Below are 18021 nucleotides of genomic sequence, written 5' to 3' on the forward strand. Positions count from 1 at the left end.
AAATTCCATTCTTCGCTCTTCTAATACTTCTTCCCTCTCCACTTGCAATTCAATCTCGGCAAATACTTATTACTACTCTGATTCAAAACCCCAGAATCCACACACGACTAACTCCACAACAAAACAAAACCTCGACATGCAGTTAATACAGGAATGACATAGCACTTGCTCAGAGCGGTGTATACAGCACATTGGAACCCAACACTATTGAAAGTGAACAAGTCGATGTTACATCGATATACGATAGTCGATGTTTAATCGATATCTTGAGGCGTAAGTGCCACCAATAATCATAATAAAGAGCAAAGAACACCGCCGCTACTTAATCCGTGACTTGGACTGGACTGGAAGCTGTTTAATATGGTATACCTGCACCCACACATATCAAATACAAACATAATATATATACTTGTAGAGTATATACATATAGCTCCACTCTTGGATAGGTTATAATTTTGTGCTTCTAAATACAGATATATATGCCTAAAGGTAGCGTACATATTTATTAATGCCATATATATGCAAGTACCACTGAATTCATATACGTGATTAATAATACAGATATTCGTATGGGTGAATGTGTTTTTATGTACAGCATATGAATAAAAACTTGAGTATTTCTATATGTAGTCAGTCATAAGGCAGAAAACTATAACTTTAAGGCTAATGATTATTATGTAGTCATTGTAGAGGGAGCTGCCTAAGATAATATTCTATCAAGCTATACCTACAACAACACAAGCTGTCGATTGAAGTTTCTTGCTTTTACAGAAATCTTCTCTCTGCAAATAATAGATTGAATGAGATGAACTAAATTATTCTATCAATATGGGAAATTTGTACAGGAGGGGGAGGGGGAAATGTATAGGGCGAAGAAAGAGGAAGTTGGATTATGGGGGAACATGACGTAAAAGATGGAACAAATGATGCTTAGGGAATTTAGGAGAAAGAAGAGGCTGAAGAATAGAATGGAGGAGAAGAGAACGAATTAAGGAAAAAAGGAATATGAAACAGGCGGTGACATAGACCTAATGATAGCCTCCATCAATAAAAGGCCCAAGAAAGAAGCCTAGGAAAGTGAGGATTAGTGACAGAATCAATGATATTACGATTAGTAGTACTCACGATCAGAATATAGTGTGAAGAGAAGAAGATGAAACCTAGATTATCCATCGTGTAATCCATTGACTTTTGGGAACTGTTGGAAATATTATAAAATTATGGATCAGTAGGTCTATACTGAAAATTTTAATGTCAATAATTGCACTAGAAGACACACCAAGAATGAAAAGTCATCCTTCATACATATCTTATATGAATTGTAACAACACTTATATAACATTAAAAGAGAAAAACATTTTGCAGCCTACTCATCTGTTGTATTTGGAAACAGAAGATTGTTTTTATCTTTGGCTCAAGTGAGTGATAATTATACTTGACTTCAGACAACTAGGACAAAACAAATACATCCAATAAGTATTTGAAAACTAACTATCAGTCCATCGACTGACACCAGAACGATGTAATTATTTTGTAAGAAGACGAACTCACTACAACGAAAAGTGTGTACGGATTTGACGTGAAGGTCAAGTTGAAGGTCTCTGGATAACACAACTGTTCACTGTACGACTCGATTGAAAAAAGACTGAATACTTCACTCTTCAAATCACACGATAGAGCCTCTGAATAATTGGGAATACTAGTCGAAGAAGAAGATTCAACAATGAATGAGATGTGAGGTGGCAAAGGTTTTATAGATTGAGGTGGTTAAGTCAATGATGGAGTAGGTGAAGGGTGAGGAGGAGGAGGAGAAGAAGGAGCAGGAGACGAAGAGATATATTAAATTATTAAATAAGAGGAAGAATGAAAAGAGAAGTGGAATTAGAACAAGGAGAATAACAAGAGGAAGAATGAGGAGATTTGAGTTGAAGGAGAAACTCTAGAAGCATTACAAGAAGAAAATTAACGTGAGATGAATAAAAAATAGAAGGGTAAGAAAAATAAGCAAACCGTAGGAAACGTAGAACACACATTGAAGAGAGATGAGAAACAAAAAGGTGAACAGGAGAGGTAACTGAATATTCGAAGAGTATTTAGAAAGAGAATAAAGGAATTCAAAGTGGAGTTGGAGGACGAAAATAATAAAGAAACAAGGTACAAACTCCGATCAATCAACGGAGAAGATACAAAACATAGACGAGGAGAGCGACAAATAAAAGTGAAAGAGCTGGAGAAGAGAATAATTGTATGGATGAGGAGGAAATGACAAAATGAAGAAATTAATATGACAGAAAATAAATGAGATTCGATTTCTCTATTCTCACAGATTACAATAAGAAAAGAATATGAGAATGAGAAGAGGTAAGATGAGTCAAAAATGAAAAATAAAAAAAGAAGGAAAAACACATGAATTTTCATACTAAAGATAAATGACACAACGTGGAGGAGAAGAGGAACAAATTGGAATCCACCAAAGTTTTAATAAGAGAGCTTGTTGACCAATGGCCTTGTGAGGTAGCTTACCGGTACCTGTTTCGGTAACTATTCGGGCAAGTTCATGGAGATTTTCGTAGTACTAGTTACTAGTTAAAAAAAGACAATACAGAACACGGTACAAGGAACGACTATTTTCCTCATAGTCTGTTGTTGCACAACACATGCTGAATTTCTACAGAGCGGTCGCTGATAAATTGAAAAAGATACAATTAACTTGTCAAATAACAAGTTAAGGTAGCTATTTATGGTATTGAACGGCTTTATTTAAATGCTTCAGCAAACTCTATCGAATCAACTGTAGTATTTGAGGATTTTTCAGTTTGTTTTTTTTTTCTCAATAATATATTTCAATTATTTTCACAAGTCTAGAATTTTGCTAGTCACAATGTAACCTAAACAACATGAGCCTTAACAATTTAGAAGAATGAAAATCACAATATTGACGTCATTGGCCTCACTTTGTAGTTTATCTGATTATCTGATACTTCTTTAATCCTACGACTGAGAAAAATATTGTTAGCAGAAAGATCGTTCTTCACCATTGTTCTACCTTGTCCGGTTTCGTTTGGAGCCTGGTTGATTGAGATTAGTTTCTGATCTCATGGAAAGGTTGGAAACCAATTCATAACTTCGAATCAGAAATAAAATTATGATCAGTAAACTACAGAATGAATTTATTATCCAGAGGTGAAGACTTTCATCCGGAGAGAAGACTTATCAACTTTTCGAAAATACATAGGATGTCTTGTATGCACCAAGGGACTAAAGTGAGACTAACTTATTTTATTACGATGGAATCCGATTGAATGGACTTGTCTTAGACCTGTGGAGAGAAGCTATTACGCCTTCTTTAGTTTTCTGCTTTAGTGAATGGATGACTACCAACTAGTCATGATTGTAGGTGGAAAATTTTATATTTTTGTCTCGAAACTTAGTTTATTTTTGGTCCCAACGTCATCAAATCAACACCATAAACAATACACGTCATTGGTGGCACTGATGGCTAACATATTCAAGAGCTGCTGCATAATTTCGTATGCAAAATAGAGGCAATTCACGGCTTTATTCCACGATTGGAGAGTACTGCACTGAACAACTATTATAGAGCCTCTATAAAGTGAACCTTGTTAGCGAAGTGGACGTACAACAATTCACTGCTCACGATTTTGGATAAAATTTGTTTTAGTTTTCGTTTTCTAGTCGACGACGGTTGGAACTAGTTGAGGAAGAGAACACAAAGAGGATGAGAGAGAGAAAGAGAGAATAAGATGAAAGAAGAAATTTATAAAAGGAGGAAGACGGAGGAGAAAAATATAAAAGAAGGAAGTCTTCCACATGAGAAATAAATTATTAGTTCATCAAGGAGAGGAGATTGGTAATGTAGAAGAGTGAATAATATAAATTATAATACAAACTAACAGAATAATATGATATGATAATATCTGAATTCTTCAGATAACAAAATGGAAAAAAATTGACTGATATATTTATAACCGATCCTATTTTTACACTGGAATCCTACAATGGAAGAGAAAGAGAATTCATGCTTGATTACTAGGAATAAAGATTATTTATTTTTGAAGAGAAAAATTGAGAGATGAAAAAGTTTTAATGTCTGCAAATGTTTGCATGCGATTTTCTCACTGTAGTAGCCGAGGATATTTTCTCACATGAAGGAAAGCTAATCCATAGATTGGTTACTCTATGCCTCCATTTTAATGTGACTTGACTATAAAATGGCATATAATACATACATTCATCAAACAAAAGTTGAATGAAAACTATAGAAGGATAGAAGCTGTAAAGGATAAAACCCACAAAAGAACTTAAACGTTCGTATTATATTTGACTATTATTATCATTATTCTCACTGAAACCGTGTAAGTAAATGTTCCCAAATCGCTTACTTTTCAGACATTGCGTTTGCGTGTTTATGGGTAATTAACTTGCCAAGGAAGAAAAAATGACTGAAACGTTTTTACAACTCTATCTTCGTACCAGTGTGTTCTACAGTCATTATTACAGTAAGTGAGTAGCTTGTTCCAGTACTGACGATGGTTATTATCAGTTATCAATGATACAACATTAGCTGTGACATTGACATTCGAGATTCGAAATATACAGTGTTTCGTAATATAAAACCGTATAATATGGATGTTGGTATTGGCGTAAATTTATAGCAGGTATCTAGTACACAATTACGTGGATGAGTTGAGTGATATAATTGAAAATTTTGTATGGATTCAATCCAGACAGGGATGGAAAAAACTAGTACATTATCATCAACAGGTTTGAATTTTAATTTCAAGTACTGACATTGTCTTCAATTTGATCACGTTCACTATCATATCAATCCAATCCACCCAAGTCTTTATAGGTAGAAGTTCGCTGAATTAGAAAGAAGAGTAGAAATCGAAAAAGGAATTGAAAACTGAAGAGTGAAAATAAGACTTTTATTATTATAAAAACACTATGAGAATGAAGGGAAATAGTTTTTAAATGTATTGTTGGTGTTGACTATTTTGGAACTAGGAGAGCTACGAAGAACAGACAAATTTTGAAAGAGGAGCAGAATAAATGAGACATGAGAGAAAAGGTTGATGATGGAAAAGACTAGAGAAAAATAAGTTGTAAAGATAAATAGTTTAGGGGAAAAAACGAGATGACTGATCAGAAAAGTAGTAACAGAGATGATGAGCTCAAGTTTCTAAAATATTGATAAATAGAAGAAAAGTTGTAAGAAAACGAAATCAATCTATGAATAACTAAATAAATAAAAATTCATAATCATGGTGAATCTTGAGAACTAAGTAGCCTGTGAATTGAACACAATGAATACCTGACTGGATCTTTCCAGATCTAGCAATTTCAAGCTTTATGACAGAAATATCAAATTAAAAGTCAACCGGAAATTGTGAAAATCACCTAAACATCCAAGCCAAATTGAAATTCACGAGTTAGATATAACATCTTTACTTTCTCATATTCTTATCTATTGAAGTTCATACTTGGCACATCACATTAGTATAGGTTTTTTCATGGCCTTGAATATTATGATATCGAAGACATTGAAATCATCCAGCTCTTATCTAGTGTGATGTCTCCTCGATCCTTCTTTGCTGGAAAATTCAGTTCAAGTACTTCTTCCAGTCAGCTGCTTCCATTTCGTAACTTCTCAATTCTTATGGAAGGAATACCATTATAAATTTGACTGGGACTGTGATTTGGCAATTGAGTTGGTATGCATACATCTTCAATTCTCTATTCTTATTTTCCTATTCACATTAATTTCACCAATCCATTTTCACTATTAATTCCATCGCCCACTTACTCATGCCCTCTCTATCCATAAATATAGCAGGAAGGGAACAAATACATCAAAAGAGGACACTCGGTGTCTAAAGGAGTGAAGTGGTGTCTTAGGAGAGGAGATGAAGACAATAAATCTATACACCGTTGCTTGGGAAAATCCGCACTTGCTTCCAGTAATAACATTTTAGCGTTCTTCCACTGAATAAACGTCTTCGTTTATTACCATCAACTCCTGTGAAGCGAATACCGTCCGCGTGCAAAAACTGAGGAATTACAATTTTCTAGAAGAAAGTAGTTCCACAATTTTCAGGCGGAGCGCAATCATAAACATAAATCGACTCGTTAAAGTACAGCATAAGCGTTCTTATATAGATTGAAAAACGTGGCTCAATATCTTATGCCATTATTGTGCGTTCTAGTACTCAGGTACAAGATAATATTGGAATGGCCTTCAATTGTTCAAAACTAATATTAGAATTTTTCTAGGCAAAAATATGAGGATTGAATTTGAAAAAGATTTCATCATTTTTCAAAATTGCACCTGCATACTACAGTAACTATAAAGTTGCTGCACTGTATACTATTACAAATATTGTGATAATAACAGCTATTATTACATTTTGTAATAGTATACAGATGATTAACACTGTGATTTTTCACAGTAATTTACTGTGAATTGAGCATCATTAATATTAATTGATAAAAGTTATGTGTAGATCATAAAAATGTTAACGGAAATGGATGGATTGGAGATCTTGGACTTTTCAAACATCGATCTTAGATGGAGAATCTTGAAGCTCTTCAATACTAGGTATTGATTATAATAATAATTATTATTATTATTGAATCATCTGTCGACCACCTTTAAAAGGGGTATGTAGATTCGTCAATAAGTCTAAACGCTTCAATCTAAATCTATCGGCTCGTAATTAGCCGTAAATTTCGCAGTTTGAATATGCGGAGACATTCAATAACTCTTTTTTTTGTGTTTGAAATACCGTTCATTTCCTTGAGATGCGCAGGTAGAACATTGAACTATCTTATAACAGCGCTTTTCACACCCCGCTGATAAAGAGTTGTGTGATGAGCCTCGTTTCTCAAGTTTTGCCTGTACCGAGTTTCGTTATTGTGAAATACTCTCCGGTATTGAACTGATGTTGGTGTTTCTTTATAAAACAAAGTGTCACTAAAATATAAAGACTAGGCGGAAGGTTTTTTAATTCTTTAAAAATCGGCCGACAACTGGTACTTCTTGCTCCTCCTGTCATTTACACTCAATGCCAATTTCTGTAGTCTGAAAAACTCCATTAAACCACTCGAATTCCCCCAGAAAACAATACCAATTGTCAAGAGGGAATGAAATATTGAAAAATATATCTGTCTGAGCGTTTCTTTCTTTAGCAGTAATTTCAAATGTCTAATAGCAAAAATCGTAAAACTGAGTCTTCCTCTCAAATATTACAAATGTGGCTCCCAAGAAATCTCCGAATCAAGTAATATACTCAGTACTTTTATGTCTTTGACAGATTCAATGCTGCTGTTTTCAACACGCTGTTGATATTGCGGTACGGATATTTATCCATACGTATAGAGTTTGGAATCCTTAATTCTATAATATAGGACTCCTAAAAATGCATGGTATAATATGTATTTGGTCTAATTAGCAAGTGTTGTACTGTTGAGAAAATTTTTTCTAACAAAGAAACATGAAGAGTACCTAACTTTAAAGATGGACTTGTAGATTAACAAGCATTCCAACTATGTTGATGAGAGAGAATTTAGAAGTTATTGGCTTCATCCAACACTTGGAACTTGATAGTTTTTCAATTTGTGAAATATCCTGAATCAGATTTTCGATTTAAAATAAATAGTGAGACAATGATAATTCATAAGTTGAAACGTTCCTGTGGAGTATTCAAGGTTCAACAAGATTTCATTTCAATTTCAAAACATTCGATTATCATTATTCATAGATGAGAATATCCAAAGAATGAGTATACACATAGCCAGAAAATGAAAAGATCGATCAACTCATTTGCTTGAACTGATGTTTATCGGTAGCTTGTTAAGGAATTTAATAAGCGATTGACAGAGAATTTTAACGAACGAGGTGATTGGTGGAGCTGTGATCCAGTTAAACGAGTTCGTTTTTGTGTCTTATTCATTTTATTAACTCGTTTGTAGTTGTTTTGCAACTTGTATTTGTTGTAATCTAATTCTGGGAACTATGATCGATCACTATGGTGAGATTCACTTATAACTGTCAGCATTGGTTGCATGAGAAACACCGTTGTTAATTTTATAAGAAATGGTGGCAATGAACTGCTGCTACTGAGATGGATGTAGAGCTAGTTCCATTTTGGTTACATATATTTTTTCGTTCTCTAATTTACTTTTATCTCCTGAGTTTATTCTTCCTCTAATGTTTTTCTATCCTTCTTCCTCTTCAGCTCATTTCAATGCTTCTCTCATTCTTCCAATGAAACTACTCTCTCGCACAGATTACTATTCTGATTCTGAATCTCATAGAAACTTTGGTCGAATTAAAAAAAGCATAATTAAATTAATAGTCTCTGGAACGAATGAAACACTACACAAAGGTAAATTCGGTTTACCCACTTGAATGTATTTCCAATAAATTTAAACAGAGTTGCAGAAACAGCTTAATATTTCTGTTACAAGGATAATTTTTCAACAATATGTTTGATTGACAATATTCTATTTGAATGAGAAATCCACTTTTCTGTCGCTTCAGAATTTTGGTCCGCCATCTTGGATCCGTCATTTCGAATTCAATCTTCTTTCGAATTCAATCTCATTTCGAATTCAATTTCTCTTTTCAATGGGAAGGTGGTCATATATTATGATGCATTATTTCAATACAAAATTTCAATAGAATGAATAGCAAACACTGCACATAGATTTCTAAAACCATTTCGAAAGATATTTCCATTGTTAAATTGAAATTGAAATTGAAATTTATTCACAACACTGACATATTTTACAAATATTTTTACAATTCAATTAATATAAAGAAACAGTATCATGATGGAAAAAAAAGAAAAGAACTTCAGTAGCTTAACAGCTGTGGTTGTAGTTCTACACTATTGTTATTGTACATAATAATATGAACGAGACAGTCACTTGATTTTGGTAACTAAAATAAAAAAAAGTCTTTTTGCAATTTCACACAAACAGAATTAGAGAAATAGTAAAAAACAAAAAAAAATAATAATAAAACCTGAAAAAAAACAAATAAAATATGATTTCCTGAAGTACCTAAACATCTATACAATAAATATATAACATAAAAAAATAAATGAATATATACTAATAAAATAAATCACACAAAAATGGAATAAAGGAGCTGATTAAACATTTTTCAGATCTAACTTTCCTGTCATTGTTACTCACATTCAAAAAACTAAAATTTGATAACTAAGATTTTTTCAGATTTTCAGTAAAGGCTACATTTATTTCAATTTGTATGATTTACTAGTATCTTTGAATGTGAGAATCTTCGAGATGGATCGAGATATCGATGTGTGGTTCTCGCTATTCATTTTATCTTCAAATTCTGTATCGAGATCAAGTATCACATAACCACCATTCCATAAAAAAAATTGAGTTGGGTTCAAAATTGAGTTGAGTCCAAGATGGTGGACCAAAATTATGAAGCTATAAAATAGTAGTTGAATCAAATAAGATCCCCAATCATAAACATATTGTCAAATTATACTTTTAACAGGAATAATATCAAGCTGTTCCCTTAATTACCACAGACTTTGAATATCAGTGGGAAATCCAATCAAAACAATCAGTAAAAACTCAAATGATGAGAATGAGACACTAATCACCATCAAACATAATCTTCAGACAATTCCCTTGTCTTTTAAGATAAATGGAGTTTGTTTTGACTTCGAGCTGTAAACATCTTTAAGTTGTGATATTCCCTTGTACTGTACTGTATTTCAAATTGATTACTAATTTGAATAAAAAAAAGTTATTTCAAAAAGTGAGGAATTCCCAGCAGGTGTCTCGATGACGATTAGATGGATCAATTGTAATTTAGAATATGTACTGAACGGTTCATTTGATAGAAGCATGATCATAAATCTGGGTTCATAGTTCACTAGGGTGATATTTAAATATGCATAGTTCACATTGTTCACTGGGTTCATGAATGTGGTTCACTAGGATAGTACAATACAAGCACTGTAGATTGAGCCAAGTTTCTTGTTCTGCCCTTGACTCACTAAGTCAGTAACTCAAAACAGCAGCTTTACTTAAAACTACCCTCCTGTGAATCAAGCTCAAAAATAATATTTCATTGAGTACTCTTGGGCTAGATGTATTTTTCTAAATTACTCAAGATTACATAAGATTTCCATATAATGATAGGTTTCTTCACTTAACGATTAACCACAATAGTTTTTTGATAATTTTTCTCATAATTTCGCAAGTATTATTCCACCAAAATATAACAGTTCAATTGAGTCAATAGACGAGAATTCTGATTTATTGATCTCAAATTCCCTGTAATCTTTTTGAACAGAATAAAAAATAATCTACTGACCCCACCCAGGTTTTGTTGTTTAGTTTGGCTATTATCAAATCACTATGCTGTCTGTTGACTATATAATATGATATACTGATATACAGCTATCTGTTGACTTGTAGACTATAAATGAAACCATATATTCTACTAGAGCATACTATACCTATTTATAATACAGGTAGAGCATTATTTGACGTGTGATGATTTATTACTGTGTTGATAATGCTACTGAGGCGGCTTCTTTAAAATATGTATATTTTAGATTAAAAAACTTGATTCATTGGCGATGAAACTAGTATTTCTTCACAGTGTGATGTTCTTGTAACTTGCTTAATTATATAGATATACGGTGTGTGACTTTGATATGCGATATCAGGGGTGGTCATCGGATATTAGGTATCCGAAAGATAACTCAATTAGAAATTTGTTCTGAAATATAATAGAATGGGTTTTGTTCCAATTTTCAATCAGTTTTGAAATGTTGTCAATCAGGTTTGGGAAAATCACCAAAACCCAAAGTCATCAATATACAAGATTAATGATATTACAATATCATAAATCGTAATTTGTGAAACTGGGCGTATTTGGCTGGAGATATAGGTTTCTCACCATAGCTGTTCATTTCAATACTTTGTCAAGAGAAATGAATTGTTTACTAGGAATAATTAATTTATTTTATCAGTAAATGGAAACAGTAAAGGAAGTAGAAATTGAAGGTTCTTAGGCACTGATATTAAAGCAATTTCGTAAAAGAGAGGGAAGGAATTATTCCCTCAACAATAAACATATTATTGTTAATTCGCTTGGAAATTTCAACTTATTTTGTATTCTGATTGGATATCTCTCGAATTTTGTTACAAAATTATCCCGTTGAGTGCTTGTATTGGTGCTGGGAGGTTTTTAGATTTCACCAGGAAAATTGTTTCACGTGATTTCATGTATCGAAATAAATTGCAGCAAGTGTGGTTGAGCACTGTGTGCGGAAACCGAACTCAGTCCAGATTGCAAACATGTTATCTTAGACTCTAAAGGTGGTCTTTATATCAATCTTTCTCACACTATAGTAAGGGATATTGATCCCTTACTACAAGGAGTAAGATTAAATTTACAACGTTGTGTCAATTACTATTGAACACTGCACGACCAGTAAAGGCAGCTCAACTTGTTATTGTCTTTCTCAAAACGCGAAATGAATACTTTATTCCGAATGTTCTAGAAAATTCATCCTCAGGACCATTCACAATATACTCTAACCGTCTGCAAATATTAACAAAGAATAAGAAACATAGCGAAAGATGCGGCTAATAGATAAACATTATTCCTACATTTCAAATAAAATTTACAACTTTATTGTCAGCAAGCAATTGTTTCTTCGCGAAATGACTATCAATACTTGAACGCATCATGAATATTTGAATTGGCAAAATGAATTCGCAAGGGACCACACTCGTAGTTGAAGAGACTCGGGAGGTATCGGAGACATAATTTTGTTTGGAGTTGAATCAGAATGGGAATAAAAAACAACGGATTTTTTAACTTATGTGCCACTAATTTATGAAAATTTCAAAGATTGTTTGTAGGCATTCTTTCACTTCAGTGAATAATGATAACTTCAAACGAGGAAAATTACTATTCACTATGGAAATATGACCTGAAACTGTTCAACCATCACCATTAAATGGTTTATATATTTATTATTTGAGTGGATTGGAATATTTCCCAAAACATGAATTTCCAATTTTTACAGAAGAAAATGTTTCATTCTACTGCATTTTCTTGGATCTCCATAACTAAACAGTAGAGTAGCAATCAGGAGTAGTGAATCATAGGTGAATCAATAAGTGTATCGATATAACAGATTGAATTGGATAATGTTGGTACTATAATTTCAAAGGAATTTCTACATTATTTTATGTACACATGTCTGTCCGTCCTTCATAGCGACTTACATTTAACATACAAAATTCACCTTAATTACATCGATCTATGAAAAATTGAATAAAAAACATAATTTTAGAATTGTTTTTAAAATATTGATCGAGAATTAATTAGGCTACAGCCTCAAACACATTGAGAATAAATTCTCTATGAATAAATAAATGTCCAAAGTAGGATTCAATAATTCACAACATCGAAATTAACACAACTCCAAAATAGCTCAACCAATCAAAACACGACTCTCGAAATAGCTTCAAAAATAAATCGAAAGCTATCATATAGGCTTAACAAGGAATCAACCTTATCTATAAAAATCGTTGGTTGTCACATATATCATCAATTTTTTTTAGATATTCAGGCCTATGAAACGTGAAACCTTAGCAAACACTCATTTTTTTCTCCACCGTTATTTCCTTATAAAATATGCTAACAATCAGTCATAACAAGCTGGAAATTTGTCCCCAAATGTCTCCTTATATTTCTTTCCATTGAAGATTGATCATAACAACATAACAGACATGGGCTGCTGGATTTCAGCTGAGGACCACCAAGAGAAAATGAAAAAAGTTTTTTCTCTCTCTAAAGAGTGGCATTCATTTAATTTGCATGACTATCAAGAGTGCGTTCAGGTGTGACTTCGGATCGAAACTCAGGAATATCAAGCGGAGATTAATTTGTACGTTTGTGGTGTGTTTTGAATACATAAGCGAATAAATTGATGAGATGTAAGAGAATACATGAATGTGAATTTAATCTAAGCTCGCTTGTGAAGATCGGTGCATGTGGTAGTGTTAGTAGCGGATATTTCATAGAAACCACAAAATTCTATCAAGAGTTACAAGATTCTTTAGAGAATTCACAAATTTTCTAAGATAAACGGCCAATCTTGACAAAAGATTACAACAATATGTCAGAAATGAAATGACGTCTGCAGAAATATTTTTATACTTTTCAGAAACAAAAGCAAGATTTTTTAGAAATTTAAGTCAAGACTTTTTTGATGAATCTAAACACTTTGAAGAATCAGGAATGAAAAATCAATGAAATGTTTAAGAATAATGCAACCTTTCGTCGAACTTTACAAGAATTATAATTCTGTAGATTTCCACATTCTAACGAGAGAATCGCTTTTGAACTTATTGTAGCATAAACTAGGAGTTCATATTGATGATTTGAAATGGCAGGCTCAAAATTATATTATGAATCACAAAATGGTGGACAGCGAATTCTAGCCAATGACGTCAAGGCTCGTTCAATGGCAGCATATCTAGAAGAATGTTGGAGGAGGCAGCTTAGGAAGTAGGAATATTGCTTGATTAAAAATGTCGGCCAATTGTATGGATTGTAGAGCAGCACAAAAAAGCTGTAGAATCATTTGGAAGGGAACATTCTATGTCACTACTGTTAGCCAATAGAAAAACAATATTAAATTCACTTATTTGAGAATGGCATGAGCTTGGTTGATACTTGAATTAATATTGAACTTGATAAATGATGTATGCTGTTCAAATGACATCGATAATAAAGTCCTAATCTTCCAAATAACGCAGAATATAGCTTAGGATAACATTATTGGAAACCAGCATCCTAAATTGAGGTGAATAAAGCAAAACGATTATGTTTGATTCTTTTCCCAAATAAAATAGGTACTGTTATAAATTCTATTTTCATTTCTCATTATAAAGGAGCTTGCATTAATCTGGTATTCTCTGAAACATTTCCTGGATATTTTTATGTTTCATTCTCTTGGAAACAATAACCGAGTTATTAAAACTTCAAGATTTATCATTTTCGAACTGGACAGTATTGTCATACATGATAGTTTTTGTTAGTTCATAGATACACTGATTACTAAATAAGAAAAAAGGTGATGATTATGATGGTAAACACGTGAACTAAAATAATAATATACACTTTTATTTTATTTAATTATTAATTGATTCTTACGAGAAGAAAGGATGATGATAATTATTGATAGAGAGGAAGTGAAGGAGAGTGAGAAAGAGGAGAATGATGAGAAGGATTAGCTAGAGGATGAGGATGATGAGGAGGAACAAGAAGAAGAGACGAGAGCTGCAGTGTTGCAGTAAAGTCAATAACATCCCAGAAGCTAGTACAGCTTAGAAATCACACACATTTACAACGTATGTATACATTATTCGAGAGGTAGATACACTAGATACATGTAATATACACAGCGGCAGCAGAAGTAGCCAGTAGTCAATAAAAGCAGATGGACATGTCATGCAGTCCTGAAGCTATTGGCCTGTCCTAAAGCGGCAATATTGTCGTCAAACGTCAACCGACAATCCACAATCGACAGTCACAACTATCGACAATCGTAATCGGATTTCAATTGCTCTTGTTTCCCTCAAGTACTTTTCCAAAGACGACACAATGTTAAGTGTTCCATTTTCGCTATCCGTTTCTGCCATCTCTGGAAAGTCTTTTCTAATTGTTATTACTGTGATAGCCTTTGGCGGTGAGCTTTACTTTTAAACTTTGTGTTCACTTCTTTTTATTTGGATTTTTCTTCTTGTACTTACCTCTTCTTCCTGTTTTACAGCATCTTCTACGTTCTATTCTTCTCTTCTTCTTCTTCTTCTTCTTCTTCTTCTTCTTCTTCTTCTTCTTCTTCTTCTTCTTCTTCTTCTTCTTCTTCTTATTCTTGTATTCCCACTTTATCCTCTCACCCCTCCTTCAACTACTTCTTTATGTTCTAGCTATGTTTTCTGCCTCGTCAATGTACATTTCTTCAAATAAACTTTATGCTTTCTTCCGTAGCCAGTCTCTACTTTTTTCTCATAAGCTATTCTATTTTTATTACCTCCATTTTTTCCACAGTTTCCAGTGGTGTGCGATTTGTAAAGCATCTGATTGAATAGAGTTCAGCACTGGAGCTGTTTCAGATAAATCGAGAGCGATTATCTGGTTATGTTATGTACCGCTTGTACGCGAAAATTGTTCAAAGCAGGATAGTGATTTCTCTTCCGCTAAATATTCATCGGTTTTCTGTGTGCTGTTGTCAATCAACAATTTTTTTTCCAATAAAACTATACTATGTTCATTTCTCAAGACCATTAAAACTCTCTTTGTGTCGTCAATATATTTTTTCTTTGTTATTAGAATTCATGACACCACATAATATCACATCTCCACCTAAAGCAAAGTACGTGAAATTCACTTAGGACTATTAGCATTTGTTGCTAGGGAATCATTGATGTTGGTTGAAGAGATGTAAGGATACAACCGCACTGAAAGCGGAGCGGAGCGGAGCGTGGCGTGGCGTCAATGAGCCTCATGAACAATATCATGAACTAAATGAGCTAAAACACACTGGAAGCGTCTACTCGCAGAGCGGAGCGTGGCGTCAAACTTTGGAACAAGCTGGTTTGTTTTTTGGAGCGTCATAGCGTCAAAGTGCGAGTGCCCTACTAATTTACATACTAGTGGTCTACTCTTGTACATAATAATGCACTTGTTCTACTACATTTCCCCACCATCTAGTACACTAGTATATTAATTTAATGTTCGCCCAAATTCCCCTGTAATATGTATTATTTGATTATTCAAAAAAAGAACATTCATCTATTGCACTTTGAAATCAAAAGTAAAGCTATTCTAATCCATTTCATTCTATTCTAATCCATTTCATTCTATTCTAATCCATTTCATTGAAATTTGGTTACCTTGGTGTTATTTATTTATTTACAATGAAAATGACACTTATTTAATAACATTGGTGGATAAAATAATAAGGTAGTGATTGTGCTATTTTTCTTCCAAATTTATCTGTGACAAAGTCCAAGATAAGGTTTGAATATCACGTATACAATTTTTATAAAAATTTTAATCCAAAATAACCATGAAAACTATAAATTTGAATTAAGATGGCTTGAATTAATAAATTTATTGGAAATATTCTACTCAATAAATATTACCATTTGTTACAAAATAATATTGAGTTATTTAAAAAAATCTGGAACCATTGAAGAAACACAAACTTTCAAACTTTGTAATTAATTTTTAGTTACAAGTTTTTCTTCAGCAGATATTGGATTTCTCCAATTAATAACTTGTTTTTCCAAATCAGGCTTCACTCTCGTCAAAATATAATAAAAGGTTGAAGTTGACATTCGCATGTAGGCTACTCACAAAATCGGGACTCATGCTTTCTTAAACTTAACATATGATGATATCCAACAAATAGTCGACGATTAATAGTATATTTCGCACCTAGGGCCGAATATGAGACTTTTCCGGCTCGAAATCGGTTTTCAAGTCCGAGGCCGTAGGCCGAGGACTAGAAAAGATTGAGAGCTGGAAACACATTTTTGCCCGAGGTGCGAACGCTATTTTTCGCCACACAGAAAAATAAAACAATATATAAATATATGAGAATAATTGTTTAAGTTATCAGGCACTTCCGAAAGCAAAACTGGAAGGTCATATCTCTAGCAAATCTGAGGTAATCTGAATATCAGGAAATTGTCCAAGTATTTTTATTTTTTATTCTGATTTGTCTAAATAACCTAAAAGATTATGTTCAAATATGTTTTAATGTAGGAGGTTGAGTTCATACTTTTTTATTCTTTCAAATGACAATAAGATGATATTATCATGAATGTTTTTATTCTTGAATAATGAAAAGTTTTTTGATCAGCTGTTTGAGCACACTTGAAATTTGGCCAATCTGAATGTCAACGTCAACAATGCTTGTTGTCGTCGACTGCGTAAGTTTAGGTTAGAAGTTCTATCCTACTCTGAAAATCGAATTTGAATAGTTTATAATATATCTTATCTGTATTTTATTCATCCAAATAAAATAATAGTATATTATTGTAGAATACTTTAATCAATTCTAGAAGCATAAACTGATTCCGTTTCATAAACTATTTTGTAAACACGTTCACATCAAATCAGAATCAGCTGACTTCAAGGTTATTTTACAGCCCGGCCGTGAAAATTTTACCGGCCTGGTCAGAAAACAATCATTTTCGGCCTCCATATGACGCACGAAAACAAGCTCATTACATCCAAGTGGGGTGAAATAGTATATTTCGCACCTAGAGCAGAAAATGAGATTTTTCCAGCTCGAAATCGGTTTTCAAGTCCGAGGCCGTAGGCCGAGGACTAGAAAAGATTGAGAGCTGGAAAAACATTTTTGCCCGTGGTGCGAACGATATTTTTCGCCACACTACAGGTATTGCTGACAAAATAAATAAAGAATACAAAATAAAGAATACGGTACTCGTTAAGCTATCGTACCTCTTGATTTTAGTGGTAGAAGATTTGCAGTCAGGATTTCAGATTCTTTTAAAATTCCACTTAGAATACCACAGTCATCTTCAAGCATTTTTGAAAATTCGGAATGCACTAATCAACAATAAATAATTGAATAAAACTGGTTGCGAAGCGAATTAGTTTGATTCGAAACTGGAACTGAAATCATGGCGACTTCAGTTGATGATGAAAGTGGACACTCGCCCGATCTAGCGGATGACTTATTAACTACTTCCATGAGCGGCTGGAAAGAGACAACTTTCTGGCCTAGACCGGAAAAGAAACCCTTTTCTGACGTCGTCTGCAAACAAGGTCTTTCAGATCTACGTAGGGACTGGAAAACAGCTGCTTTCTGTGCAGTGTGGCGAAAAGTTAATTTCATTAACCCACTCTGTCCTAGCAGGCTTAGCTAATATTCAATACTCTAAGTGATT

At 33.3% G+C, this 18021-nt stretch overlaps 1 protein-coding gene across 2 annotated transcripts in view; it reads right to left on the bottom strand.

Annotated features, from left to right (window-relative positions):
- LOC111047803 overlaps positions 1 to 18021 on the bottom strand; it is a 138012-nt gene that overhangs the window by 91847 nt on the left and 28144 nt on the right. The window lies entirely within an intron of this gene.

Source organism: Nilaparvata lugens, chromosome 11 (genome assembly GCF_014356525.2).
Source record: "Nilaparvata lugens isolate BPH chromosome 11, ASM1435652v1, whole genome shotgun sequence".
Taxonomy (NCBI): Eukaryota; Metazoa; Arthropoda; class Insecta; order Hemiptera; family Delphacidae; genus Nilaparvata; species Nilaparvata lugens.